General features: G+C 46.5%; 1 protein-coding gene across 1 annotated transcript in view; it reads left to right on the forward strand.

Annotated features, from left to right (window-relative positions):
- Positions 1-9084: 9084 nt before the first annotated feature.
- ANKRD34C (ankyrin repeat domain 34C) overlaps positions 9085-27544 on the forward strand; it is a 57055-nt gene continuing 38595 nt past the window's right edge. Inside the window, exon 1 of the mRNA XM_069222981.1 lies at positions 9085-9257. The gene's annotated coding sequence lies outside the window, so the exon portion shown is untranslated. The remainder of the gene's footprint in view (positions 9258-27544) is intronic.

The raw sequence follows: 27544 nt of genomic DNA on the forward strand, positions 1-27544 counted from the left end.
GCTACAAATAGAGAACTGGGAAGTGGGGATAGTGAGGAGTTCTCTAGCCTCAGCAGTCTTCCCACCCCTGTGATGGATCCTAGGTGTCGCAGTACCAGACACAGTACTGCCTGTGAACCTGCTACAAGAGGTGCCAGTGAGGCCACTGAGCACTCAAGTGGGGTGTGTGGAAGTATAAAGTAATGTTGAGGGCTACAGGGGACTACCGTAACACGTAGCTTTACAGTTATATTATGATGCTATTAGTGTGACACTGTTAATCGCACGTTTGCCTATAGTTCATGGCTTTGTCCTATTGACACATAAGTTACCTGAAGTCAAGGTAATAAAGTTGATAACTACAGAAATATATAATATTGAAGTGGTGTTGTCATTACTTACATCAGAAATAGTTGTACGTGATGTCAGCACGTTTTTGCCTGCCCTCTGCTGCACTGGTCTTGTCCACTGGGTAATGGGATGGTAAGGGATCACCATCTTCATCTGAGTCCGGCTCCATTGGTTCAACTGGTATGCCCCTTGTAGTTGCAATGTTGTGCAGCATTGCCCATGTAGCCACAATTTTGCAGGTTGTCTCTGGGCTGTACTGTAGTGCACCTCCACTCTTATGGATGCACCTAAAGCAGCTCTTCAGCAGTCCGAAGGTCTACTCCACCACACTGCATGTTTGCCTATGTGCAGCATTGTACCTCCTCTATGCTGGCGTTGCAGGGCTCATGTAGGGTGTCAGTATATAGGTCCGCACTGCGTAGGCACTGTATCCTGGAATGAACAGAGAGTAAAATGAGTACTGTTGATATCTGACGTCACTATGACATCAATGCAACATTGTCAACTATTACTTTACCCAGTAGGTATCCTTCGCCAAAATCCCTAGCTAGCAGTCCTGTGTGAATCCCGCTGTGGTGAAATATGTATGAGTCATGTGTGCCTCCTGGGTATCTGGCCATGAGATCGGTTATGATGTTGGAGGCATTGCTAATCACCTGTATGTTCATGGAATTATGGCTCTTACGGTTACGATACACATACTCGGTGGCCGAGGGTAGGCAGGTTGCTACATGAGTCCCATCAATGGCACCTATGACACGTGGGTATTGTGCAATCTGATAGAAATTTATTTTCTTCTGTTGTAATTCCTGTGGGGTATTGGAGAATCTTGTGTGCTCTTGTATTTTGCTCAGCATGGCATTGAGAAATGCATTGAAGAAGCTTGAGAGAGCACTCTGTGAGGCCCCTCCTGCTGCTGCTATGAACCCTTGATAGCTCCCTGAGGCTAATAGGTGCAGGGAGCATAATACCTGTACATGGATGGGTATACTATTGGTCCTGTGTATTGTGCGCTGCAATATCGGTTGTAGATCTGCAATCAGGTCAAGTATCATGGCTGAGCTTAACATGTACTTCTCATAGATTTCCTCCTCTGTCTGGTCAAAAAGGGTTATGTGCACTCTGAAAATCGCTCCTGTCTCCTTCTCCCTCTCCTCAAACCTGCCAAGATCCTCATTCTCCTCACCATCACGTAGAGTACAGCCATTGTGGAAAAGAGGCTGAGGCTGAGTCATTCTGGACCTCTTTATATAGGTTGCACCTGGTTACCACCTGATTTCAATTCGTGGTAAAAGGCCATTCTGCGAATATTCACAATTTGTGAATTTTTGATGCATCGCATTGCCATAGGGTTTTGCATCCTGTAATCAGCGTATCACAAATTGCGTCAGAATTTTGCAGATCACTATCTGCGAGTCTCAAATCTTTATCGCAGTTTGCGTCACACAAATAGCGATTCGGTAATTCATGTCGCTATTTGCGATACGCTGTTTGCGACACGCAAAACCATGTCATACTTGCTAAAATTCACAATTTTACTGATTCCTTATTTTCACACTGCAAATGCCTTTCATACATCGTGGAAGGCATTTTTGCATTTGAAAACTGCCAAATTTTGCGATTGGCACCATTTGCGAATGCAGAAAAGTTTGATACATCTGGCCCCAAATTCTTCCTGGTTGCAAAAAATACCAAATATTAATTGAGTCAGTCACGGTTTTCCAAGTTAAACCTGACAAGTTTACACCCCAACTGACAGAACAGACCAAATGCCTCCGATTGCCCAGAAGTCCTCAACAGTCTTGTTTTAACTTTCTCTCCTGAAAAAAGTGAAACTTTTTCTCTCTGTGGAATACTTCAGAATGCCCATCCTCTCTCACCTAGACGGAGGCAACATCCTGGACTTTGGCATCACAAAGACCTCCCTTGCTCCACTAAAAGGCATCCTTCACACACCATATCTACTCGAGTGGCAGCACAATCAACTTGAGAAGCTGATCCCTCTGGCATGTGGCACGGTGCCGTTTATGCTGATTTTCCAGCATGAAATGAGCTCCTGGCACTAAATGACAGTGTGAGCAGCGTGACATGCCTATTTCTGCCCGTTTGCAAAATTCCACAGAATCTCACTGAGTTTATTTGTAACTCCACGGAATTAAAGAATGCGAGTTCCACCCAGGCCTTACTGAAACACCAGTGCAGGGCTAGGCTTAAGTCTCCAGGATGATGTCATGAGGGCTTAATTGAAGGGAAGCAATGGCTCTGCAGAGGAGAGCCTCAAATTAAGTGCCACTGTCAAGACATTGGTCTTGACTGGCATGGAGGGGAGCTATAGGTTGATGACCTATGCTGCCCTCTGCACCACCATGATGAATGGTTTGCCTTTCTCAATAGAAAGTCCTGGAGGTGAGACCAGGCCAGACTCTGGAGATATGTCCAGTCCACTGGCATCTCCCATCTTCTCATAACAGTTGCTGTCATTGTAGGAGGTAAAAAGAATTATCAGATGGGTCATAAAACTGGTAGCCATTGTCATTGCCACCACCAAAATCCAAATCCGCACAGAGTCTGTCAAGGGACAGAGGCAGTATGTCCGAACTGGACGGTTAACATGGTCCAGTTGGTGCTGGAGTCAATGCCGAACAGTGCCAGGCAGCGCTGTCTCAGAGTCGGGAAGGGGAATGGGCTCTGAATCGTCACTTGTGGTGTCAAGGTGTCATGCTCCAGTGTAGGACTCGGCCTCAGCAATGGAGTCAGTCTGGATCTGGGGGTGGATTGGGAGGGCCCAGATGGCATCGGGAGCAAACTCCCAGCAGTATCCCAGGTGGAGCACTTCTGGGGGCCGAAAGCACACCTTATGGACTCTGCGGCCAAAAGTTGGAGTGCATGACCTGACAGAGCTCTCTAAGGTGGGCAAGGGTAGCTCTGACTCCAGGGAATTCAGGGAGCTACGGAGTGGACCCAACATCCGGCTACACAGGAGGAGTGTGTAAGCAGGGTCTAGATGCACAAGGTCGAGAGGGGGAAGTCGGAGAATGCTTTGTCTTCCTCTTTTTGTCCTTCTTGCACTTACCCAGCTTCTATGATGATGATTTCAATTTGGAAGATGACCAATTGTGAGACCGAATCTGTGCCCAAGATCTCCCACAGGATCGTGAACGACACAACATATTTTTTTGCTGTGCCGCTAGGAGCTTCATGGCTTGCTTCTGGATTGCCTTTGTGTGTGGTCCGACTGCAGGCACCTGAGACAAACCGAGAAACAGATATCTGTCTGTGATATTCCCCACAAAGTTTAAAAGCCATAGGTTTGTTGAGGGACATGTCCCTAGTACACTGAGAGCACTGGCCCAAAAATTAATTGACAAATAGGTCTGAATATCGGTCAAAAAACAACTGAGATAGCTCTCCGGATCCGCGCTGGTGGCATGGAAAGAAAATAACTGATAGTGCGCTGGGGTGGCACCTATATTCGCATTGCACATGTCACTTCCAATGCAGATGATAGTGCCGTGGCACCACAAATGCCACCTACTCATGAGCAGTAGTACTGCTCAAGATTTTCTGGATACACTCTGACTCCTGGAGAATAGTCTAAAAGGTGAGGAATCTGTGGTTAGAGGTCTGTGTCAGAAAATGAATTTACTGCATTTGTAACATAATTTTCTAAATGATTTGCAGATTTCGCAAAAAAATGTTTATATCTAAATTGGATGAAATAATATTGCCAGAGAATGTGCTGCATATTTGGTGTTTTTGCTTTATAACTTGATTAATGTTGCTCCATAACTTGGCCCTCCATAACGCATAATCATAGCAGCCCTGGCAATAGAAAAGCTCAGAAGTTTGGTTTGGGGGCTGCCAATATGGTGATGAAATCCATGTTTCACAGGGAACTATGAATTTTTTCCAGGTTCTTGGTGAGTGTGTGTGTGTGTGTGAATTCTCAAAATCAGGGAAAGGACTAGGCTTGTGCACCCAAAGGGAACTTTTGTCCTCTCTGGCACTGAAACGTGCCTCCACTGCTCTCAAACCACATTAGTAGCCCTGTAACCATGGCTCAGACATGCCACTGCAGTGTCTGTGTGTGCAGTTTTAAACTGCCAATTCGACTTGGGAAGTGTACCCACTTGCCAGGCCTAAACCTTCCCTTTTACTACATGTCAGGCACCCCTAAGGTAGGCCCCAGCTAGCCCAAGGAGCAGGGTGCAGTGTATGTTTAAGGTGGGACATATACTAGTGTGTTTTATATGTCCTAACAGTGAAAAACAAATTCGGTTTTCACTGTGCAAGGCCTATCTCTCTCATAGGTTAACATGGGGGCCTTTAAATATCCTTAAAGTGCAGTTTCCCTTTGGGAGCAGATGAAAACATTGAGTTTAGGGTCTCTAAACTCACAATCTAATAATACATTTTTTTAGTGAAGTTGTTTTTAAATTGTCTATTTGAAAATGCCACTTTTAGAAAGTAGGCATTTTCTTGCTTAAACCATTCTGTGACTGCCTGTTTATGGATTGTCTGACTGGGTCAGTTTGACAGCTGGCCTGTTTTGCACCTCTCTAGACAGTGAAACAAATGGGGGCAGGGTGTAGCCTGCATATGCTGATGAGCCATCTGAACTAGACAGGAGAGAGGAGTGGTCGTTCACACCTAAAAGGACTGTACGTGCCCTCATACAATGCAGTCTCCGACCCCCTGGTGTGTCTCTGGGGCCTGGCCTGGACAAGGAAGGATCTGGCAAACACTTGAGACTTTGCTTTGAAGTTTGCCAACTTCAAAGGCAGAAAGGGGTATAAGAAGAAGACCCAAAACCCCAGACTTTTAGAATCTTTCTGGAATCAAGAGGAACCGCTGCCAAGGAGAACAGCTGAAGAGCTGGAGGAGGAGTACTGTCCCTTTGCTGTGCTGCTTTGTAGGACTGGCCTGCAGTTGCTGCTTCTGCCTGAAAAGAGTGCGAAGGTTGAACATTGCTGTGTCTCCTGCTTGAGAAAGTTCTCTAAGGGCTTGGAGTAGAGCTTGCCTCCTGTTGGAAGTCTCAGGGACACCAGACTTCAGTTTCCTTGACCTGCAGCACTGGGAACTTTGTGTTTTGTGCTGTTCAAGAGGAGAAACCACTGTGACGCCGCCAACGATGCTGCTGGGCTGCACCGTCACCTGCCGATGCCGCACAGAGTCGCATTGCCCGCTTTGCACCGCTACTCTGGTCTCACCAACACCATCATCAGACGACTTCACCGAGCCGCTGCTTGCACCGCGACCTGTGGGACCCGCACTCCGGCATCGCCTGCTCACACTGCAGCCTGGGCCTCCCCGATGATCCCGCTCCTGCTGACACCGGCGCAGCTGCCTGCACCGTTGCCTGTGGACACCGCTCGTGAGGCTCACGAAGCACCGTCCCATCCCGCACCACTGGCTTGGGCCTACCGATGACAGTGCTTCCACAGCGACGACGCTGCTGCCTGCACTGTGACCTGTGGACACCTCACGTTGCACTGCCCCGCTATACACTGCAGGCCTAGTCTCACCGACACCGCTGGACACCATCACTGAGCTGCTACCTGCATCGTGATCTGTGGGCACTGCATGTCGCATTGTCCCACATCGCACCGCAGCCCCGACACCATCCACGCCAGTGCTCCTGACTTCATCAACCCGGAGTTCGATCTGCAACGTGTGTGACTTCAAGGGCCCAACGACTCTTGCACCAACTCTGGAACCAACACCACAACATCAGCGATGGCGCTCTCCGGAGCTCACCGCAAGGATCATGACGCCCTACAAATCCAAGGTACTGTTTGAGGGTCTTCCCTACACCGTAGCTGGCCTGTGACACCGCAGCCGGCCTGAACAGTTGTTTTTTTTATCATGACGATGCTTACTCATATGCTCTCTAAGCAAAGGGCTTCCCTAACCTCCTTCTGTGACATCCCAGGAGTGGTTGTATAAGCCGACCGGGATCTACTGGGTTATACATTTGGGATCTAGTGGGAAGTGGGGGGAAGCTGTCCTTACGGTGAGGAGGGGGCGGGTCTATCCGTGTGGTGCTGCCACTGCGTAATTTGTAAAAGAGCAAGTGCAGTGCAAGTGACCAAAGATTTTTTCTGAGGCCCACTGCCAGCACAGCTGACAGCCGAATGCCAAGGCTGCTTAGGAGCATTGCTACAGTGGTGCTGCCAGTGCAGTGGTGCCAGAGCCCAGAAGGATGGGGGCAGAGTCTGCCCAGGACCAGGTGCAGTGTACTTAAGAGGCCGTTTGAACGGATTTTCTTTATTTCTAAGTGTCTGCCTGCCTGGAGACTAGTCTAATTGCACTGTTTGAGTGAGGGGGGCTTGGGGAGGATGAGGAGCTGCACACTGCCTCGCGGGCAAGAAAATAATTAATGATACAGTGAGACAGAAACAAGAACAAAGAAATAATGAGGTAACGAAAAAGGAGGAGATAGCAAGGGATAAGAAAATCAGAAAGATAAAGAGATGCAGGTGTTAACAAAGAAATGCATGACAGAATACATGCAAGGCCACTGGAGTTATGAGGCAGAGGAGGACCAAATTATTCAGCAGGAGTGACTAAATTATGGGGCAAGAAAAGACAAATGAAGCAGCATGTTGCGGCCCAATTTGTGACAGTGTTAGCTCATTATTTTGCTATTTTTACACACGGGCATTCTATCTGTATAGTAACAGTTTGACACCTAAGTACAGCAAAACCCACCTGAACGGTGACCAGTCTACCTTTGAGATAAGCTTCCGCCTTCGCTGCAAGACATATTGGCCCTCATTCTGACCCTGGCGGTTCCCTACCGCCAGGGCCAACGGGGGCGGGAGCACCGCCGACAGGCCGGCGGTGCTCCCTTGGTCATTCTGACCGCGGCGCTTTGGCCGCGGTCAGAACGGGAAAACCGGCGGTCTCCCGCCGGTTTTCCACTGACCCTTAGAATCCTCCAAGGCGGCGCAGCTCGCTGCGCCGCCGAGGGGATTCTGACCCCCCCTACCGCCATCCTGTTCATGGCGGGAAAGCCGCCATGAACAGGATGGCGGTAGGGGGGGTCGCGGGGCCCCCTAACAGGGCCCAACTAGGCTTTTCAGTGTCTGCGATGCAGACACTGAAAAGCGCGACGGGTGCTGCTGCACCCGTCGCACGCCTTCCACTCCGCCGGCTCGATTCCGAGCCGGCTTCCTTGTGGAAGGCGCTTTCCCGCTGGGCCGGCGGGCGATCTGAATCAGATCGCCCGCCGGCCCAGCGGGAAAGTCAGAATACCCCTCGCGGTCAATTGACCGCGGGGCGGTATTCAGGCGGATTCCGACGGGCGGGCGGCAACCGCCGCCCGCCTAGGTCGGAATGACCACCATTGTCTCTGTTTAAGTAATTTAATTAGATGGCACTAGAAACAAGTTTGTTGTTAAAATCTGTAGATTATGCAGCAGATGATGGATTATGTGGCAAGTGCGGCAGATCCATAAGTATGTGGAAAACGCAGCAGTTGCAAAATCGCATAATTACAGTGCACCTGAATATATGCAGGAAAAGATCGATTATAGGGAGAGCCGAGAGTGACTGAAAGGGGTAGTGGAGAGATATAGAAAGATATAGGAAGAATGGACAAAATAAGTGGAGAAAGAGACGTAGGAGAGGATGGTGAGATGCAAAAAAAAGACTACAGAAACAGAGGTGACAGCAAATGAAGGGGTTGAGAGACACCGGTAATAAGGAAAAAGAGGATGGTGGCGATATACATGGGAGTATGGAAAGGTACACGGGAGGGATGGACAGAAAACAGAGTTGAAGTGTGGACAAATAAAAAAAGACGGGGAGGCTAGGGAACGGAGAGAAACAACAGAATTGAAAAATAAAGGAAAAAATTGTTAAGGGGAATGAAGCAGAGAGAAATAGGGGATATGTAGAGATGGTGAGTGTGGAATATAGCGAGATACAGAGGTAGGGAGAGGAGGAGACCGACAGTGGTGATACACAAGAATAGACTTTGAGCAAAGGGGAGAATAATAACGGGGAGATGAGCCTGGTGATGAGGAGGAGAGCAGGAGATATAAAATGGATACAGCCGAATGCAGAGGAATGGGAGGCAGAATAAAGAGAGGACAGGTTTGGAGACTGTCATGGAATGATGCAGGGTACATGAGAAGGAACAGATGCTATCAATCGTGAAGCATGTTAAATGGCATCTATGTCCGGGGGTGTGCAAAACCCACTTCTGTATTATTTTGGTTGTTTTTAACTATGAAATACTCGGGTAGGGGAATATTTTCCTAGCTTGCATTAGGGCCCCTGGAAGGCTTCTGAGGGTCTCTAGTCATGATTCGGTTTATGCCTCTTTCATCCATCAAGATCCACTCACTGCCCCTTTACCTTCACGCTTGCAGATTCTTTTTCATCCAAGCTTTCTACTTTTCTCACTATTTTCCGTGTTTCTCGTCCAGCTTCTCTCTCTAATTCGGGGTCAAAGTCTGATGACGAAAAATAAGCCCCGGTACCCTGAACTGAGTGCTGGTGGGCACCACCTGAGACCACCGGCTCAAATTAAGCACTGGTTTCTGCGGATTTTATATCCATGGGGAATGCATGGCAGAAGAACCTGGCAGGACGTTGCTAAGGAAGTAGTGTTTGTATCTGTGAGAAGGGTGGGGGCGTAGTGGGTGTGAGGGGGGCGCAGTGTGTATGAGCGGGGGGAGGAGGTGCTGCCGTGCAGCTCCATCTCAGTGGAGATATATATATAAACTCTCCCAGACACACACACCAGCTCCCACTCGTCCTCAGCGGCGCAGAGAGGAGGGACGGGCCTCTCCCTGCTCGAGGACCACCTGATGGGGAGGTGCCGGCTGAGGAAGGAGTTTGTTTCCCCCTGACTTTGTTGCTGGAGGACTCCTTGCCGCGCAAACGGCGTCCGATGACAGGTGTCTGGACCCGGAGAGGTGAGAGCTTGGGAGGAGGGGCTGGGACAGTGGTGATGGTCAAAAAAAACTGGGAGGGGGGACTCCGACCTCAGTGTTCAACTCCTAATATGACAGGATTTAACCCTTCACTTGCGCCACAAATCTAGTGAGGACGGGAGGTGACACGTGCCAGGGCATCCTAAGGGAGGGGTGAACCTGGATAGGGTTCATCAACTCTGGGACTGTGAGGTACTAGGGATCGGAAGCGTCGCCAGCAGGGAGACAGGCACTACAGACGAGGTCCCTCGGTACCGAGGGAAGCTTAGGGGAGGCACAGCAAGACGACCATAGAGACTGCGCGACACGGGGGACCGGGCACCCCTGGACATGAAGCACGCCGCGGTTGGGCTGTTCTACAGACGGCGAGAGGCTGAGGCCAGGATACGCCTCTCAAGGGACCGGAGACAACGTGGCTCGAGCAGCCAAGGGACTAACGACACTGGGACCGATGTAACCAAAGAGACTGGGAGGCAGTGGGGTTTGTTAGAACACATGCAGTGACTGGGAACACTGGGAAATTACAATAGGTTGATGGGGGTAATTTGCCAGGGCAGCAGCTTCTGACAAACACAGTGACTAGGGAAATAAAAGGGAAAGGAGGCACTAGGGTAGTATTACGGAGTACTTAGCACTGAGAGTAATGCAGAGTAAGAGACAAGAATACATTGGGTTGGTACCACAGAAAATAAGATACACTAGGCCACTGGGAGGCCCCAGGGTAAAGGCACTCTGAGACGTGGGATAATGGGCCCAGGGCAGTCTTAGGACAGGGAGACATCAGGCATAGGGCAGCAAATGGACAGGAGGACAATTTGGCCGACTAGTAAGGGACTGGCAGACGTTGGATTTATGGCAGCCTACGGACTGCGTGGGACACCCAAAAATACTGAGAGACCCTGTGGCTAGGCTGCTGAATATTTTAGACACTGGGATGAAGATGCCTTGGGTGTGGTATAAATAGGGCCTAGGCAACTTGATGGAATAGGGATAGTCTAGGGAGCATCATAGTTTTAAGGCGGTCCACGAATAGGCCACAGCGCGTTCAGGGCACCTAAATGTCTAGAACTCTGTTTGGAGAGTGCAGCCTGAGGGAGCGCATGAAATGAGCCCCTTTAGTATTTAGGGCAATGAATATAGGGCTCCTAAGTAAATGGGATACATAGCGCTAGATCATTAGATAACATAGGCCCTCATTCTGACCCTGGCGGTCAAAGACTGCCAGGGCGGAGGACCGCGGGAGCACCGCCGACAGGCCGGCGGTGCTCCAATGGGGATTCCGACCGCGGCGGTAAAGCCGCGGTCGGACCGGCAACACTGGCGGTCTCCCGCCAGTGTACCGCCGCCCCATTGAATCCTCCAAGGCAGCGCAGCTTGCTGCGCCGCCGAGGGGATTCCGACCCCCCCTAACGCCATCCAGATCCCGGCGGTCCGACCGCCGGGATCCGGATGGCGGTAGGGGGGGTCGCGGGGCCCCTGGGGGCCCCTGCAGTGCCCATGCCACTGGCATGGGCATTGCAGGGGCCCCCGTAAGAGGGCCCCTAAATGTATTTCACTGTCTGCTGCGCAGACAGTGAAATACGCGACGGGTGCAACTGCACCCGTCGCACAGCTTCCACTCCGCCGGCTCGATTCCGAGCCGGCTTCATCGTGGAAGCCTCTTTCCCGCTGGGCTGGCGGGCGGTCGGCCGCCCGCCAGCCCAGCGGGAAAGTCAGAATTACCGCCGCGGTCTTTCGACCGCGGAACGGTAACCTGACGGCGGGACTTTGGCGGGCGGCCTCCGCCGCCCGCCAAGGTCAGAATGAGGGCCATAGTGTAGCTAGCCAGTGCTTAATTTGTAAATAAAAACGTGCAGGTGCCTAAAGCCCTCCTCTTAAACTTGTGGCTGCTGCAATTAAATGTGCAAGCACAGGATACTGAGCCAGTGTAATCCTGAAGCTATCTCGGGCCTCTTGAATCCATTTAAAGCCACTCCCTGCCCCTTCAGCTCATTCCTGCTCCTTTCTGCTTTCTCCCATTGTGACGCTTTTTCGTTTTTCTCATCCTGTCTTTCCCATATGTGTCTTTTGCTCGCAGTAAATGCTTGAGGCAAAAAAAATAAGTGCCGGCCCTCAAAAATAAGTGCCCGCACCAGAAACTACCTGCACAAATTAAGCACTGTAACTAGCCCAGTCTAGATAAATGGACAGACGATAGGAGATACTATCTACTGGGAACCTCTGTCTTAGAGACATTTATATGCTGGCCATAGGGTAGGTTGGAAGACACCGGCGCTAGGGCACACAGGAGACCGAGGGACACCTCTATGCATTGCTACATTGAAATAGGAGCTAAGGTAGATGAGTTTACTAGTAGACAATATGACTGAGACACCAGAAGGCACTAGAGAAAGCCATTTTAAGGAACTGGGACTTTCAGCAGGGACTGGCAGATAATGGGGCTCAAGCATCCTAGGATTGGAAGACACTGAAAGAAGCAATCTATGGAACAGAGCTAAAGCGGGCGGGTGGCTGGGAAACCCCTGGATGAGGGTAGCCTTACATGTTTGGATACTGTGGGACAGGAAGACTTTGGAAGTGGGGAGCATCACTGACTGGGAGATGCAGCCTGAGGGAATCATTCACTAGGGCCATGGTCTAGTCATAGAGACAGTCAGTCACTGGGACGAAGGGAATCAGAGGCACCCAAGATAGTGGATACAAGAAGAAACTAGAGCTCCGAGAGGCACTAGTGCTTGGATAGACTTAAGGGAAAAAGAAGTTGGGGGTTTTACAACACAAGGAAACACAGTGCTGAGGATCGAGCTAACTACAACAGACTTAAGGTACTGTACTGGGAAGAAATACTCAGGGACCAGGGCAGCTTTGGACTCGGAGATACTGGGGTCTGGTCATTCTGGGGACTGGGAGATCCTGGGATCTAATCACACTGGAACTGGGAGTTTTTGGGGTCGGATCACCACAGATACAGGGAGATACCAGGGTCTGGTCACACCGGGGACTTGGGGATACGGAGCAGTGATGGGGGGATACAGGGGTCCGGTCACATTTAGGTGTGGGAGTTCCTGGGGTTGGTTACACTGCAGCTGGAGGGATACTGGGGCTATGAACCAGCGAGCCTGAGAGAGACTGTGGTAATCAGACACTGGAGGATGTTACAATGTGGCAACAAGCTTCAGTACTCATGGTTACTAAGTGAGACAGACTTGAATTTCAATGTTGTCCAGCATACATCAGCGGGCAGTGCACATTTAAGAATGACAAAATGTACAAGTAGGTGGTAGAATGTGTAGTATGCCAATGAGGAAAACATTGTGAAGTGAGAGGGAGTATGCACAGTATGTCTGCCAATGAGGTCAGAACCTGTGAATCGAAAGGAAGTGTGCCCAGCCTACCTGGCCATAACGTCAGAACGGTGAAGTGAGTGAGCAGATGAGCAGTGAGTCTGTCTATGGGGTCAGATTTGTGAAGTGGATGAGAGTATGAGAAGTGCGTCTGTCTATGTGGTCAGATTTGTGAAGTGAGTGAGAGTATGAGAAGTGCGTCTGTCTATAGGGTCAGATTTGTGAAGTGGGTGGGAGTATGAGCAGTGCGTCTGTCTATGGGGTCAGATTTGTGAAGTGGGTGGGAGTATTAGTAGTGCGTCTGTCTATGGGGTCAGATTTGTGAAGAGGGTGGGAGTATGAGCTGCTTGCCAGCTCCTTGGGGCAGAATTTGTGAAGCGGATGGGAGGAAGCAGTTTTTCTGCCCATAGGGTCAGAATTGTGAAGTGGGTGAGAGTATGAGCAGTGCGTCTGTCTATGGGGTCAGATTTGTGAAGTGGGTGAGAGCATGAGCAGTGCGTCTGTCTATGGGGTCAGATTTGTGAAGTGGGTGGGAGTATGAGCAGTGCGTCTGTCTATGGGGTCAGATTTGTGAAGTGGGTGGGAGCATGAGTAGTGCGTCTGTCTATGGGGTCAGATTTGTGTCTATGGGGTCAGGTTTGTGAAGTGGGTGAGAGTATGAGCAGTGCGTCTGTCTATGGGGTCAGGTTTGTGAAGTGGGTGAGAGTATGCACAGTTTGTTTGCCCAGGGAGCCAGAACTGTGGAGTTCAAATCGAAAACTTTGGGATGACTCAGCAGCTGGGCAAACCCACACAGGTGTGGAGACATGGAGGAAAGAATACATGCAGGGCTGGACATAAAAACACAAAATATGTTGCTGTCGCCAAGTCAGGCCAGAGACCTTTCAGTTGTAGAACGGGGCAGGAGGAGTGGAGTCATAAGACCATGCGGTGAGGGGAAGAAGTGATGTTTTGGTGATATTCAAGCAAGGGTTATGTGAAATGCAGTGCATAGTTCAAGGGGGAAGTAGTATAGATGTTTCCTCGAACGGGGGCTCCTCAAGCCCCTATGTGAATTGTTGGAAGGTGTGAGTGAGTCTGACTTTCTGGGGTGTCACCCGACAGTCTAGTGACATAACCTGCACAGGCGTGCCATTGACCCATTTCTCTCTTTCATTGTGGTGTTCAGGGCCGGCTTTAGCACTGGTGACGCCCGGCCAGGCCAAAGTAGCCCTGATCTTGCCATAGCCCCTCTCTCACATACATTTCATTTGTTTTAATGCTGTTGTAAAGACTGACTTTACTAATTCACTCAGCTATCCACATAAAACATTGTTCTGTTCTTTGCAGTAGGTGTATTAACCCTATTTGCCACTTTATATGAAGTCAAAACTGCCGCTGGACAAAACGCCGATCTCTCCCTCTAGCAAGAATATTAATCACAATAGTTATCTTGGCATTTTAATTGCTTCCTGAAGGCTGGACGCACAAGGGACTTTTCAGCAGGTGCTTTTAAACCCCAAGTTTCGTAAGTTATTGCTCAACACAGCGCTCCCCCGAGGTCAGTGCCCCCCCCCCCCCCCCCCCCCCATCCAGGCCAACACCTGGTGCGGCCACACCAGTCGCACCGCCCTAAAGAAAGCCGGACATGCTGGTCGTAAAGTACTCAAAACAGTGAATTTCTCTCCCGGGCCGGGATCCGGTACAGTGATTTTTTGTCTCGGGCCGGGTACGTAGAGAAATTGCCCTATAGCTGCCTTGCAAGCCACGGAGGATAATTTGAGACTAACTCGCAGGAAAAGCCAGTGCATTTCAATGAGAATCAGGTAAAGAGGTGGAACCCGTGTTGCCTTCGTGCAAGCAGCGAGGGCAGTCTGATGCTGGCTGGGGAGGAAGGCATTAGGTCTGTGAGAAAGCTTTTTCACTATGCAGGCAGAACAGGACTCAGATAGGATATAATAGAGTTTAATAGTGTTAGTGATGTGTTAGTTTGGGCACTTGATACCTCTGATAGGAAGGTACTGAGTTATGATCGTTCTGAGGCAGTATTCGCTGTTTGTTGATGATACTTCTAGGAAGAAATGAGATTCTTCTCTGTACTGGTGAATATGCATTCTGTGGCTGGCAAGGTGTACTTCTGAAAGTAGACTGTGGAGGCTGAACACCATCTGCAAAAGGCCCAATCCCCGAGACACCCAAATGTTGTGGTAAGGAGTGACTATCATGATGGCCTTAATTGAACAAGTTGATGCTTAAGAAAAATGTGTACAGTCTGAATACTTCATGGATTACTCCCTGGTCTGAGAGGAAGATGCTTAAGAGTGCAGTGTCGTCAATGGCATGAACAGCTACAGATGGATCTAGTATATGAAGTAGACAGATGTCTTCATTGTTACAGAAGGGAGTGTGTTCTCGTGTACCTGAAAGAAGACATTCAATGCTGCAGTGTAGCCTGATCCTGTTTACCCATGTACACGCCTGGACCGAGAAAAGGCTGATGTGTGCTGCCCGCATCTATGTTGGTAGGCTCACCCTGTATTGTGTACAGTCACATCTCAAAGTCCATTCTCTGGAATATTTACGCAGGCCTTGGGACTGGCTCAGAGGAGCACATTTCTTATTGAATGTCATAGTCCTGTTGAAGGTCCCTTCTTAAAGTAATGCAGTGGATGGAAACAATTTGATGCACTCTGATTGTAACCCAAAGCATTCCTTTTTCAATGAAAGGGTGATTGCAAAAAAGTTCAAGACATAGAGATACATTGATGTATGGAACACTGCCTTCAGAAGGTTTTTTGCGGGTCTGTACGGTAGTCAATCTAGGTACATCTTTGAATGATGGGCAGTGCGGATTGAAGCTGGATTGGTAAAACTGCTGAGGTTTGTACAGCTAGCTAGCTAAAAAGCCAGTGCCCACATGAGAACTTTGCCAGGAACCGACAGGTTGGTGATATGACAGTAGTCAATATAGACATTGGGGCTGAGTTTGGGGTGATTTTGTAGGCATATATCTGATTGATTTGTAGAGCTGGAGTGAAAATACATTTGGTGCGGGGGGCATTAATAAAGGCTGGAACAATCATGAGCGCCTTGCCCCTAAATTGTCTTCATAGAAGGTGGGATTATGGATTTCAAGGAAGGGCTGAAGCTTTGGATTTTTCTATTGATATTATAGAGCATTCATTTCTCTTGCAGAATGTGAGAAATAGTTGTCTTTGACGCGGTGTGGATACCACTCCACATCACGGATCACCAAAGAGCACACATTGACTTTTCTGAGTTTTAGGGTTGATCTATGTTGCCAGTCTCTATTTCCAGTTTTCCAATTCTCTAGTCTTTCAGTCTATGATCACTCAGTCTACAGTTGGTGATTGTCATGGCAGACCTGCCCTGGAGTATCTCTGAATAGTTTTATTCTGAAGCCTTAAGCCATCTTTCTCGATCTTTGCTCTGTTTTCTGTCCATTGTACAATGTATGAAACTCTGGAATGTTTGGGATATGCATTTGTAAGGTGACAGCTCAAAGAGATTGGAAGTCTCCTGGTGAGCAAAAGAGGGAGAAGGCCTTACCCATAGTGGTGAGAGATCTATGTACAATTAGTTAGAAGTGTGCAACTATGCAACTCATTGGGCACCTTGTGTTTCACGATGCTGCTTGTGATAGGGCTTTGCATGATTTGTTGTCCGGTGATGAGTTTTAAGCCCATATATCGCTGGTATAGGCCAACATAAAGTGACACATTTATGTATAAATGTCATGTTAAGTGGTCCCAGCTACTGACTGTGTGAATGTTTTACTGGGTTTAGGTCTGGCTTGCTCAGTTTCTGTTTACCATGTAGGGTCAGTCCACCACCCTAACCACTTTGAGTCAGGATTGGTTTGCTGGGGATTTGGGTACCAATGGTAGGAAGAAGTCCTCTTGTATCTACCAAAAGAGACCTATTGAGTGGAATGACGATATATTGCTGATGATACTCTGGTATCACACCTATGTGCTTCTTGGTGCTCCCGCCACATCAGGTTTGAGAACTGCATGCACCAGTTGGCGGTGCTTTGGTGAGGTGAGTTTATTTGCGACCACAGAAAGAGTATTGAGTTATTCTCAGCCTTTCCTTATACTACCACTGTGTGACCTAGATTTGCCACTGTGTGTGTACAGATTTTTTGCTGCTATGTAATTATTATATATTAAATACAAAGTATATTTTAGTGTAAAACTTTGTCTACATCCACTACCTCCTACATCAGATTGAATGTGATTTACAATCCATTGTGTCAAAAAGATACTTTCATTGAGGAATGCATGTATTTGTTCTCCTCACAACTTATCAGCTTGGACAATACTATCCTCCTTGGAGACTTCAACATCCACTGGGGAAGCGAGGGTAACAGCTCTGTGGACACTTTTATCTCCTTTCTCAAAGACAATGATCTCCAACAACACTGCCAGAAACCCACAAAGGCATCACTCTGGACTTGATAATCTCCAGTTCCCCCAACCTACTGTCATATGACCCCCCATTCCAGTCAACTGGTCCTACTACACACAGATCCTGTTCTCCCTATCTTTCTCTAACCTAAGAAAGCGAAAATATGTTTCTGGGACACATCCAACCTTGACACAGAAGCCACGGCCATCAGGCTTCTCCCTACCCAATTTCAATTAGGCCAAATCTAAATATTTACGAGGACACTGACAAGTTGATCTCCTGCATGGAATCTCTTATCGACAAATGTGCACTCTTAAGGGCAAATTATCCAGACCAAACCCCTCTAGTCCTTGGTTCTCAAAAGAAATAAATCAGAAAATGTGAGAAAGAATGGTGACTAGCCCTCTCTCACCTAAGTATGATCAACCTTCGCAAAGCGAGAAAACAAAACAAAGACCAAATCCTTAGAGCCAAATCCTCCCCTATCAGAGCTCTTGTGAACTGTGCACAGAACAGACTGATGTGCCTGTTTGACATTATCACGCAGACTACAAACCCCTCCACCATTTCAGCTCCTCAGTAATCAGTGGCCTGTGGCAACAACTTTGTGGATTTTTTATATGAAGCAGTTAAAGATTCATATCTTGCTACCCACCAGACTCACTAGAAAAGGCTGAGATTCTAACATGCAAAGCGCTGCATTCATGGTCATCTTTTTCCCCAATTTCCGAACAGGACATATAATGAACAACCCCTAAAGTAAAACCCTCGAACCACATTCAGGACACCATTCCAGGTTCAATTAGCAAATCTCTTGCCACTCACCTACTCCACACATGTACCAACATGGTCAATACCTCGCTCAAACAGGGGATATTTCCAGAACGACAGTCACTTCTCTCTTGATAAAACAAGCTCTCGATCCAGAAAACATGAATAACTACTGCCCAATCCCCACACTCACATTCTTAGGCAAAGTAATTTGAAAGTTGTGTAACAACCCAACCAGCTTCACATATTTGAACAAACAACCTCCTAGACACTATCAGCCAGGGCCACAGGATAGAAACTGTGATCCGCCAAATAGCTGATGACTCCCTTACAATCCCCGACTCAGGTAACTCCTGCCTCCTGGTCCTCCTGGATTTATCCGCTGCATTCAACACTGTCAACAATCTGCACACTCTAGAACAATGCATGGTTTGTGGTGGCACAGTCCTCAACTGGTTCTTCTCATACCTAACCAACTGTTCCCAAATAGTGGAAATGGGTAACTCATTCTCAAGACCAATCAGCATACATCAAGGGGGGCCTCAAGTCTCGATTCTCTCCCCTACCCTCTTTAACCTCTACCTAGAACCACTATGTGTGATTCTCAGAAACTCTGGGATTCTCTTCCACCTCTATGCTGATGACATCCACATTTACATGAAAATGTAATCCCCTGAAGTCATTGCCCTGCTTTCATTCATGCTCTTAAAGATTCAAAACTGGATGTCCAACCACCATTTAAAACTCAACCCAAGTAAAACAGAATTTCTTTTGATTTTGTCTCTGAAAGTGAAAACTCCAGCACAGAAATGGCTGGCTAACATTTCCGCTCTGGATGGCTGCTCTGCCATTGTCCAGAGTACCAGATCACTTGGTATCACTCTTGACAATCATTTCAATCTTCACACCCATATCACAGCCATGGCCAAAAGTGCATGTCACCAACTTAGGCAGCTCTAGGCATCAGACAATTGATTCTGGAACAAGACCTCAAAACAGTGGTGCAGTTTCTTGTTCTCTCCAGGCTAGATTATGGAATTGCCCTTCTCTCAGGTATTCCCAAAGTTCACCTAGGTGCACTAAGAGCAACACTACATGCAGCAGAGTGCTTTGTTTAAGGTCTCAAGAAATGTGACCACATTTCTTCTGCCATGCTAATCCTTCAATGGCTTCCCATTAAAGCGCGGGCCCAATTCAAAACCGCCTGCATTGCTCACAGGGCACGGCACTCCTCTCCAGCATACTATCTAAACGAGGAACTGAAAATCTATGGAGCAAACAGGGGTTACAGAAATGCCAAATCCCTGCTCCTGGAACCCCCCACCTTCAGTCGAGAACGATGCATGAGCCAAACATTCTCTGGTAGTGCCACACAAATCTGGAGCTCTCTGCCTCCCTCCCACCCACCACCTAACCACCTGCATAGCCACCTTCAAAAAGAACCTAAAACTCCTCCTATTTGACAGACACCTTGTTTAATCTCCCTCGAACAAACTTAAGTACTCTCTTCACCAGGATCAGAACTACCTTTGTTATGTGATCCCCACCATCTAAATAGATGTGTTAACTGTGCACAACACCTAATTAACTGCTGTAATTATCTGATGTGGTTACTCCTGCATGCATCATTTGATGTAAAAGTCTGCGTTTAATCGAAAGTAATGGGAACTCACTGTAACCGATGTATCCTGCTAAGTTGTAAAGTGCTCTGATGCCTTCAGGCCACGTCCGTGCTATATAAAATTGCAAAAATAAAATAAAAACAAATATTTTCTGAGAAGTTGCTTTAGTTGTTGCTGGAGCTTGCTATTGGCAGTCCTGCTGAGCTGTGGCTGCTGTAGCACAAAGTACAAATCTTGTGATACCAGTCGTCGTTGGTGATCGATATCATGTGAAGAGTCAAGTTCCCATAGCTTTGTGTTGGTGGGCCACAAGATCTTAGTGCGAAGGGGCCCATCCATGGTTGCAAAGAGCCCAAAACCTCAGGATTTTTCCTCTTCTTAAAGAGAGGGCTCAACTGATGCCACCCCAAGGGTCCAGGACCTGAAAGGCACAACTTGGAGGTCACGAACTCACTTCAGCAGAGGCCAACATGGCTCAGGAAGGTCCAGATGCTGGTGCAGATGCAGGTCCAGGGAGCAGGTCAGTTGGGCTTTTGCAGGGAGTTTCTGGAGTGTTTTATGTCCCTGTAGCTCAAAACAGGAGGTCAGTCAGTTGACCCTTGAAGTCATTTCAGCTTAGGATGAGGGGTGCGGGTCCAGTGCTCCTTCTAAGCAAGCAGGGCAGCAGAGCAACAATGCAGCAGAGTAGCAGTCTTTCTGGCAACAAAGCAGTACAGCAGTCCTTCTTCAGTAGTATCAGTATTCAGGAGTGTAGTGAAAAGTTGAGTCTGAGTGTTTAATATTTATACCTGGTGACATCTTTGAAGTAAGGGAAGTTTCTAGAAAGTTTTCCTTAAAGTTTTCTGCCTCTCCTGCCATTCCTCCAAGCTGGCTGCATGAACAATGCAGTGGTGACGTGTCCTTTGTGTAAAGGCAGAGCACGTGGGGAAGTGGTCTGTGGCCAGCTCCACCTCTCCATCCTGCCAGTTGATGGCCCATCTAAGCTTCCCTATTATATGGAATCAGGATTCAGAAATTATTTTAATCTCTGTCCACTGTTAGAATTCTAAAAGACATTTTTAGAATTCTAACAGTGGGCAGAAATTTAAGGCATTTCATAAAATGGAGATCATAGCGATGTATTGATTTGGAATTTTGGAGCTGATGTGGTCTTGAGAAAGGGGTGAACTCCAGAAACACGTGTTGGCTGTGTGTGCACAATCCTCTTGAAAACTATTATGATATAATTAACTTGAAGAATGTGATATCATTTCAATAAAGCATTCATTTGGACTAGGGAATATTGATTTTGCAATTATCCTCTTTGAGAATTTTATGAACTGTGTAATTCAATAAGGTATTTGTGCAGGAGGAAGGAAGGCACCGGGCTAATGATCCTAATTACCCTACGATCAAGATGACATTTCGAGACTCCCGTTAAAACTGCGGTTACTTTAATCTACCCCAACCTAGAGTAACTACTCATTCAGAAGAAAAAAATTGAAAGACAACTTTTTCCAAATTTGCCTCAGAGCAAGGACTTAAAGCCAAATAACTGCATTGTCTGCTAGCCTTTGACCTAAAAAGACACCAGGAAATGGGCATATCACTATTTTGGGGGACAGGATGGACAAAGTGGCAAAATCATGAGGCTGCTTTTTTGTACAGAACATCAACATTGTAGATTGCTTCACTGGGGTCAAAAAGGCAAACCACACTGATTACTGGGGCACAAGTGGGCTGTGCACTTAATGACTGAACTGGCACAAATCCATCCTTACTTACAAAAGCAACAAACCTTCCAGGGGTTTTCAGTAAAACAGAGTCGACAAGAACAACTGTAATTTTGTGTTAAATATTTTTTTTCTTTTAGACTACACATTAACTAATATATACGCCTGCATTGTCATTTTTGCTTTCTTCTTGTTTATTAAGTACTTAATTCAGTTTGGATCTCACTTTTGGACTTCTTAAATAGTCAACAAATTGTTTTAAAGGTTTATGCTGAAATAAAACCCTTGTTGGCACTTTCACTTTTTCATATCAGTTACCCAAGCCTACAAGGGTATATTGGGTTGCCCTTTTTTATGGACATAGATACCATTAGAGTAGCAGGTGCATTGGCAAAGGGTCCAGTGTCATGAGGTTCCCAATACACCCAACGTTATGGCAATCCTGCTACCCAAAAGCAGAATAGGGGGCACATTTTACTTGGTGGCTTTTGAGCCTATAGTCCCATTGCTGCACCTGTGTTGCTTCAGGCCTTGAAGAGGGTGCCTAAGTAATAGGGAGAGGGGGCAACATTCGGGGCTCATTGTTTTTAATAAAGCTGCAGACTGCTTGCTTTGGACCTTCTGGTGATGGCCCATGTTTAAGGGACGAAAAGGGAGAGGAGTCAGGTTAATACGCAAATTTGTTGTATCAGTGACAGTCTAGTGGTCATTGGTGCAGGTGTTGGAGTGGCCCTGGGCCAGGGTTGTGTATGACCCACTTCACCCCAATTATAGCTGTTTCACTTCACAAAATAGGAGTCGGGCCGTTTTCATTGCTAGAAGTAGGGCCCAGCGTAACCTTCGTGCTGGGAGGGCCTGGTGAAATATGGGGCTTGTTTTTATCTCAAAGGGGCAAAAGCAGCCTTCTTTGTGTTGAAGCAACGGCCCTGCTGGCAGATAGGCGAAATGTTTGGAAGAGACAGCCTGGCTCAGGGACATGAGGGACTCACTGCATCTCAACTATGTGGAACAGCGTTTTTTCACCCACTTCTGTTTTCGTTCAATGTTGATTGTCCTCTTCTATCTCTCATATTTACTGTGGCCCCTCGAAATTATTTAATTGTCTCCATCCTCCGACCAGCCCGCTGCCTTTTTCTTAACTATAAAGCATTGCGCCGGGGGGCAGAGCAAAACAGTTTGAAATCCTATAGGTTATAAGAAGTGCTAGATACGTCAGGGGCTAAGGTGTGGTTGCTTTGTTTCTCTATGGGATGGAATCTGTGTAAACTTCCTTGTGATGTGTTTTAGGAGCCACTTACTAAGCAGCAATGGACTGAACAGCTGCGTCATTGCGCTAGATTTTTTTTCTGCCGTTGATCTTTTCACATTTTTCAAACTATTTAGCCCCCATTACACAGTCGCCGGGCCTGCGCCAACTCTGACTGCTCTTAACGTGTTGGGGAAGGGGCATCGCTTTTAATAATCTTGACAACTTTTCCAACGTTCCTAAATGGAGGAAAACTTCAGCCCTGTTTCTGTCAGCTGTGACGATAGCAATGACAGAATGATGTTAGTGAAGTTGACGTGTCCCCCTACAGTGGAAAGCGGGTACTGAACCGACCCACTCAAGGTCCAACATATTTACCACGTCACCTTGTGAGCCAAAACATGTTTACTTCATTCAGGGTAAGAATGTGGTGACCCCTGATACCCTGACGGGTCACCCTGGAAGGATGTGATGGTATTTGGGAACAGGGGACCATGAGATAATTACAAGGATACCTAAGGGTGGTAACGTCCATGGAGGTAAATAAAAAGCTAACCAAGAGGTTAGGGGTTACTGCAAGGTTGAGGTAGATGACATTCCAAGTTAAGCCCGAAAAGTCACTCCTGTGGACGAAGCTATACCCGAGAGTTTTCAGGGATCGATGAGGTTTGTGGGGCCCTTAGAAAATAATATGGATGTTTTGCACCATTTTTGGTAACAGTGACATGCATGAGATGAGAATTTGTGTAGTGATAACGCGTCCCGTCTTAAATAAATAATTAGTCTGGGACTCGTTTTAGGCCAATGAATCTTTTGACCCTGATTGAAGACACCTTAGGACGAGACAATTAATCAACATAGCAATCAATAGATCAATAATGTTATCAACATTCACTATAGCAAATCGATTCAAATTGGATAATGGCATAGGTAAGAATCAAGACACACCAAGGCCTCTCAGTCATGAAATAACCACACAATATTTTGTATGATTTATGATATTTATTCCCTATTGATTACACCTCTACGAGTAAGTTTATTAGTCTCAATACCAGAAAACACATCAACACGGTAATAATATGGCAACTCAAATAAGATTCATCAAGGCAAAATCATAAACATTAGAACAAAGCACGACGTCAACATGGGTTAATCTTAGCAGAGTTTCAATAGCGCATTATTCAACAAAGCATAGATTCAGTCATTTGTTTATTTGCGTCCGTCTAGTGAACTCCTTAACTAACCTCGAATCAGCATTAGCATGTTGGGCTTCATGCAAAACAATTTAGCAACACAAATTTCGAAAACATCTAACTATGGCCTCAATCAAAAGAAGCAGTTGGTACCTAGAAAGAAAAGGCAAACAGACAATTACAATTTCATCATTATATAGTTACCCTCCGTAATGGGTCAGCATACAGAGTCAGGCTTCGTCCTCAGGACAGCAGTTGATTTGCCATCAGCCAAGAAACACAGCAAAGTTCAGCAAGACGGGTAATAAGGGACCTTTCCCTCACAAGGAGAAAAGGTACGAATCGACATGGCAAAACACGGATGGTTCGAATAATTTAACCACAAAGTCTTTAAGACAGAGTGACAGAGTGTCTAGGCAACAGCAAAGGCACGTAATGGCTATGCCAATGGAATAGCATTTATCGGCTCACTTTTCCTCGTGTCCTACAATTATATCAAAATTGTCGAACAAGTCTCTAATTTCCAATTGGTCAATATTTGGTGCATCATTATCTCCATCCAATAGTCCAACGGTCACTCCATTAGAGCTTTCCACTTTTGACAGTTCTCACGCAGCTCATTGATTCCTGGGTTTGACGCCTCCAACGGGTAGAATGTCGGGTGAGGAATAAGTGACATTTGTTACTGAAGTCAGTAGTCCCATTGTCTTCCCTAGTCTAAATGACCTTGTACCTGTTGCGAATTACACTGTTGCGCTCCACAAGAATGTCTCCTTGAGCAAGTCGTGCTCTCATGAGAAAATTTACTACGGTTACACACACATCTCTAACTCCTGGAAAAGTACAGCTTCACGTCCTTCAAGAAACATTACATTGCACGTTAGAAAACGCAGTTAATATGAAACTAGACAGCTAGGCCCCGACTCATGCTAACTAAGGCCTAGTGATTAATTTAGCAATTATAATACATAATACCTAACATTAATACAGAAAAATCATACATTAATACATTAGTAATCCATCATTAGTCAATTTCATTAATCATCGAATACAATGGTGCCCACTCCCCGTGGGCACATTTCATACACATGCGTTAACGTTTACATTTTCTATGCAATTTCACTAAGCATTATATTGCAAGCTTCTCATGTTACTTATTAGATTTTAATCACGCTCCATCAATAGCGATAATAAGAGCACATTTATTTCCAGTGTAAGTGCCCACATCCACCATCCACACACTTCACATGAGCAGCAGCAACTGAGCAGAACTTCGAAAGGTAATAAAACAAAGTGCAACATGAGGCCACTCAATTAAAAGTAAGTACATCTAAACCAGAGTACTCTAATGCAGGTCTAGGTCAAGGAGAGCTACTTCCAGGCCTGGTTTTCAGGATATCCACATAAGATACATTTAGATAAAATTAATCTAAATTGAACGTATTTACAGGGCCAGTGGCTATCCTCAAATTCTGACATACATCGGTCCCTTATAATTTGACACACCTGATTTAAAGCATCTAACATAGCAGGCAGCAGTAGAATGAATAGTCAGACAACTATATCCAGAAACCCCCTCCCATTCTAACCACAGACTAACATAATCATCAGACATAATCATTGAGATGCATGAGATGGCAAACAGGTTGCACACCTCTTTCCTGAGATCGCACTACCAGAACTGAACCGAAATCCCTTTAAACGCACCTCCTTCTACCAATTCTTCAACCAAAGCAAACTTCTTACCCTCATTAACTACATCCTTAGCTTCCAGTGACAAACTGTAAGACAACGCATCTCTTGAGACAACCTTAGATGTACTGTGTGGCATATAAATGTTCTCATTAAATACAACCTAATCAGACGATAATTCTCTGTATCTTGGTCTGCCACGCTACATAATTTGGCAACTCAAGATTGTTAAAGAATCTGACACACTTTTGATACTAAATGTTCTGTGGTACCCTTCTATAGCTTTTGATTTGACTAACCTTTACTGGCTCCCCAATACCCAGTGTTCCACCTTTAAAGCCCTTTTCATATTTGCAACCCCTGTGATTTGGAAGACCCGCACCAGGAAACTGCACCATTGATCACCATCCACCATCTGAAATCTAAAATGTGTTTTCGACCCCACTTGACATCTCATATCAAGATGGCCACTAAGGTACAGCCATGCATTGCTACTTAACAATCCAACATGGCTGCCATCGGTACTCCACGGTCTTTTCCTTTGTGCCTTCACAAGGAAGCTGGAGTGTTTTCAGTAGCTTCATCCTTCCTGCTGACTATCTTTTTGCCCCTTTTTTCTTCAGCATCAGTCTCTGCTGGTATTTCAGTCTTATACCTTCTGTGCTTGTTATTACCTATTATGTTTTGAGTCTTTTTGATTCTTCTTGTTGAATTATGACACTTGGATTCTTCACCATTAGGTTTTTTCTGCCATAGTCATTTCTTTTTGCACAGGATCAGGATATCTTTTTGTCTTGCAACAATAATATTCTACTTCAAATTAAATATCTAACTAGTCTGTTTCTCCCACTGAAAGGAAAGACAGTGTAAGGGTCACTAGCTGGATGTTTAATGAACTCGTGGATAGTATTAACAAGCATTTGCAATGCAACGGGTCTCGCATTTGCTCGAGTTAGAGCTATTAGCGGTGTAAACACCTAACCTGATTTTTCTTGCCACATAGATTGAAAGAAAAAAAACGAGTGCAATCGCGCTATGTAAAACCCAGTGCGATCGCGCTGAAACTGAAAAACAAAAAAACAAGCATGATCGTGCTATGTAAAACCCAGCGCAATCGCGCTGCGTGGAAAATAAAATGCTAAAGTAGTGCAGTAAGCAGGCTGAAAACATGGCGCATCGTATGTTTTCAGTAGTTGGCCGGTGAGCTCGAGGTGGGCTAAACACTGGAAAAGGCATGATGTATGCATGCCTTTCACTAATGAAATCAATCTGATTTAAAAAGGCAAGCCCACGAGCCAATTAAAGTGACAGACGTGACAATGGGCATGGTTAAAAGCCCAAAGAGAGATTACAACAGGGTCAGAGCACATGTGCGCTCAACCCTAAAAACAGGGTGGGCGAAACTCACAGAGTTTCACTCCATGGAACTCCACAGTTACATAAGAACTCAGCAAGATTCTGTAGCGTTTCGACTACAGGCAGAAATATGCATATCGCACTGCAGTTTAGTGCCAGTAAAGTGAGCAGCGCAGAAAAATCAGCGCAAACAGCACAATGCAGTGCACGAGAGCGTGCAGCTGTTCAAGTTGAATTTGATGCTGCTCAAGTAGAAAATCTACTTGATAGGCAGCAAATCTACTCAAGAAGCAGCCCTCTGACTGTGACCACCCACAATTGCCGGTGTTAGAAAATGTCACTAGTGGACGCCAACTCTTGCTGGCTCTCACATTTCTGGAATTTCACAGGAAGAAATTTCACAATGCAGCAACTGGTGGAATTTGACCGGATCTCTGCGTTACAAGAGTAACAAGGAGTTTCCAAATTCTGCCAGTTGCAATGGTGGACTTGCCCACTGGTAATAAAATAAGACCTATGCACATCATGTTTGAAATGGTACCTTTAATTCCTGGATATTTGTAATCAGAAATAAATCCCTCTGCATTACGGGCATTCCCTCTACAGCAGTAAATAATCACTGCATTGTTTCAAGGATTCTCACCATTCCTCATTTGAAATATCATAATTTTCTCCTTTATCCTCTTCCTCTGCTTTGTCCCTTTTCTCCCCTTCCGATATGTGCACTTTTCTGGCTAGACAGAGATCTACGACTCTGTGGAGTAAAAGAAATGCAGTGTTGGAATGGCCTGTCTGGCACTCCGGCACTGCATGATAGGCCGGCTTGAACGGCCCAGTGTGTGACCTGTTTTTTTTTTTTTTTTGGTGTCCTCATGGCCCACAGGGCCACAAAGGACAGCCTACACACTGGCCTTTCAAGCCAG

This window comes from Pleurodeles waltl, chromosome 3_1 (assembly GCF_031143425.1).
Source record: "Pleurodeles waltl isolate 20211129_DDA chromosome 3_1, aPleWal1.hap1.20221129, whole genome shotgun sequence".
Lineage (NCBI taxonomy): Eukaryota > Metazoa > Chordata > Amphibia > Caudata > Salamandridae > Pleurodeles > Pleurodeles waltl.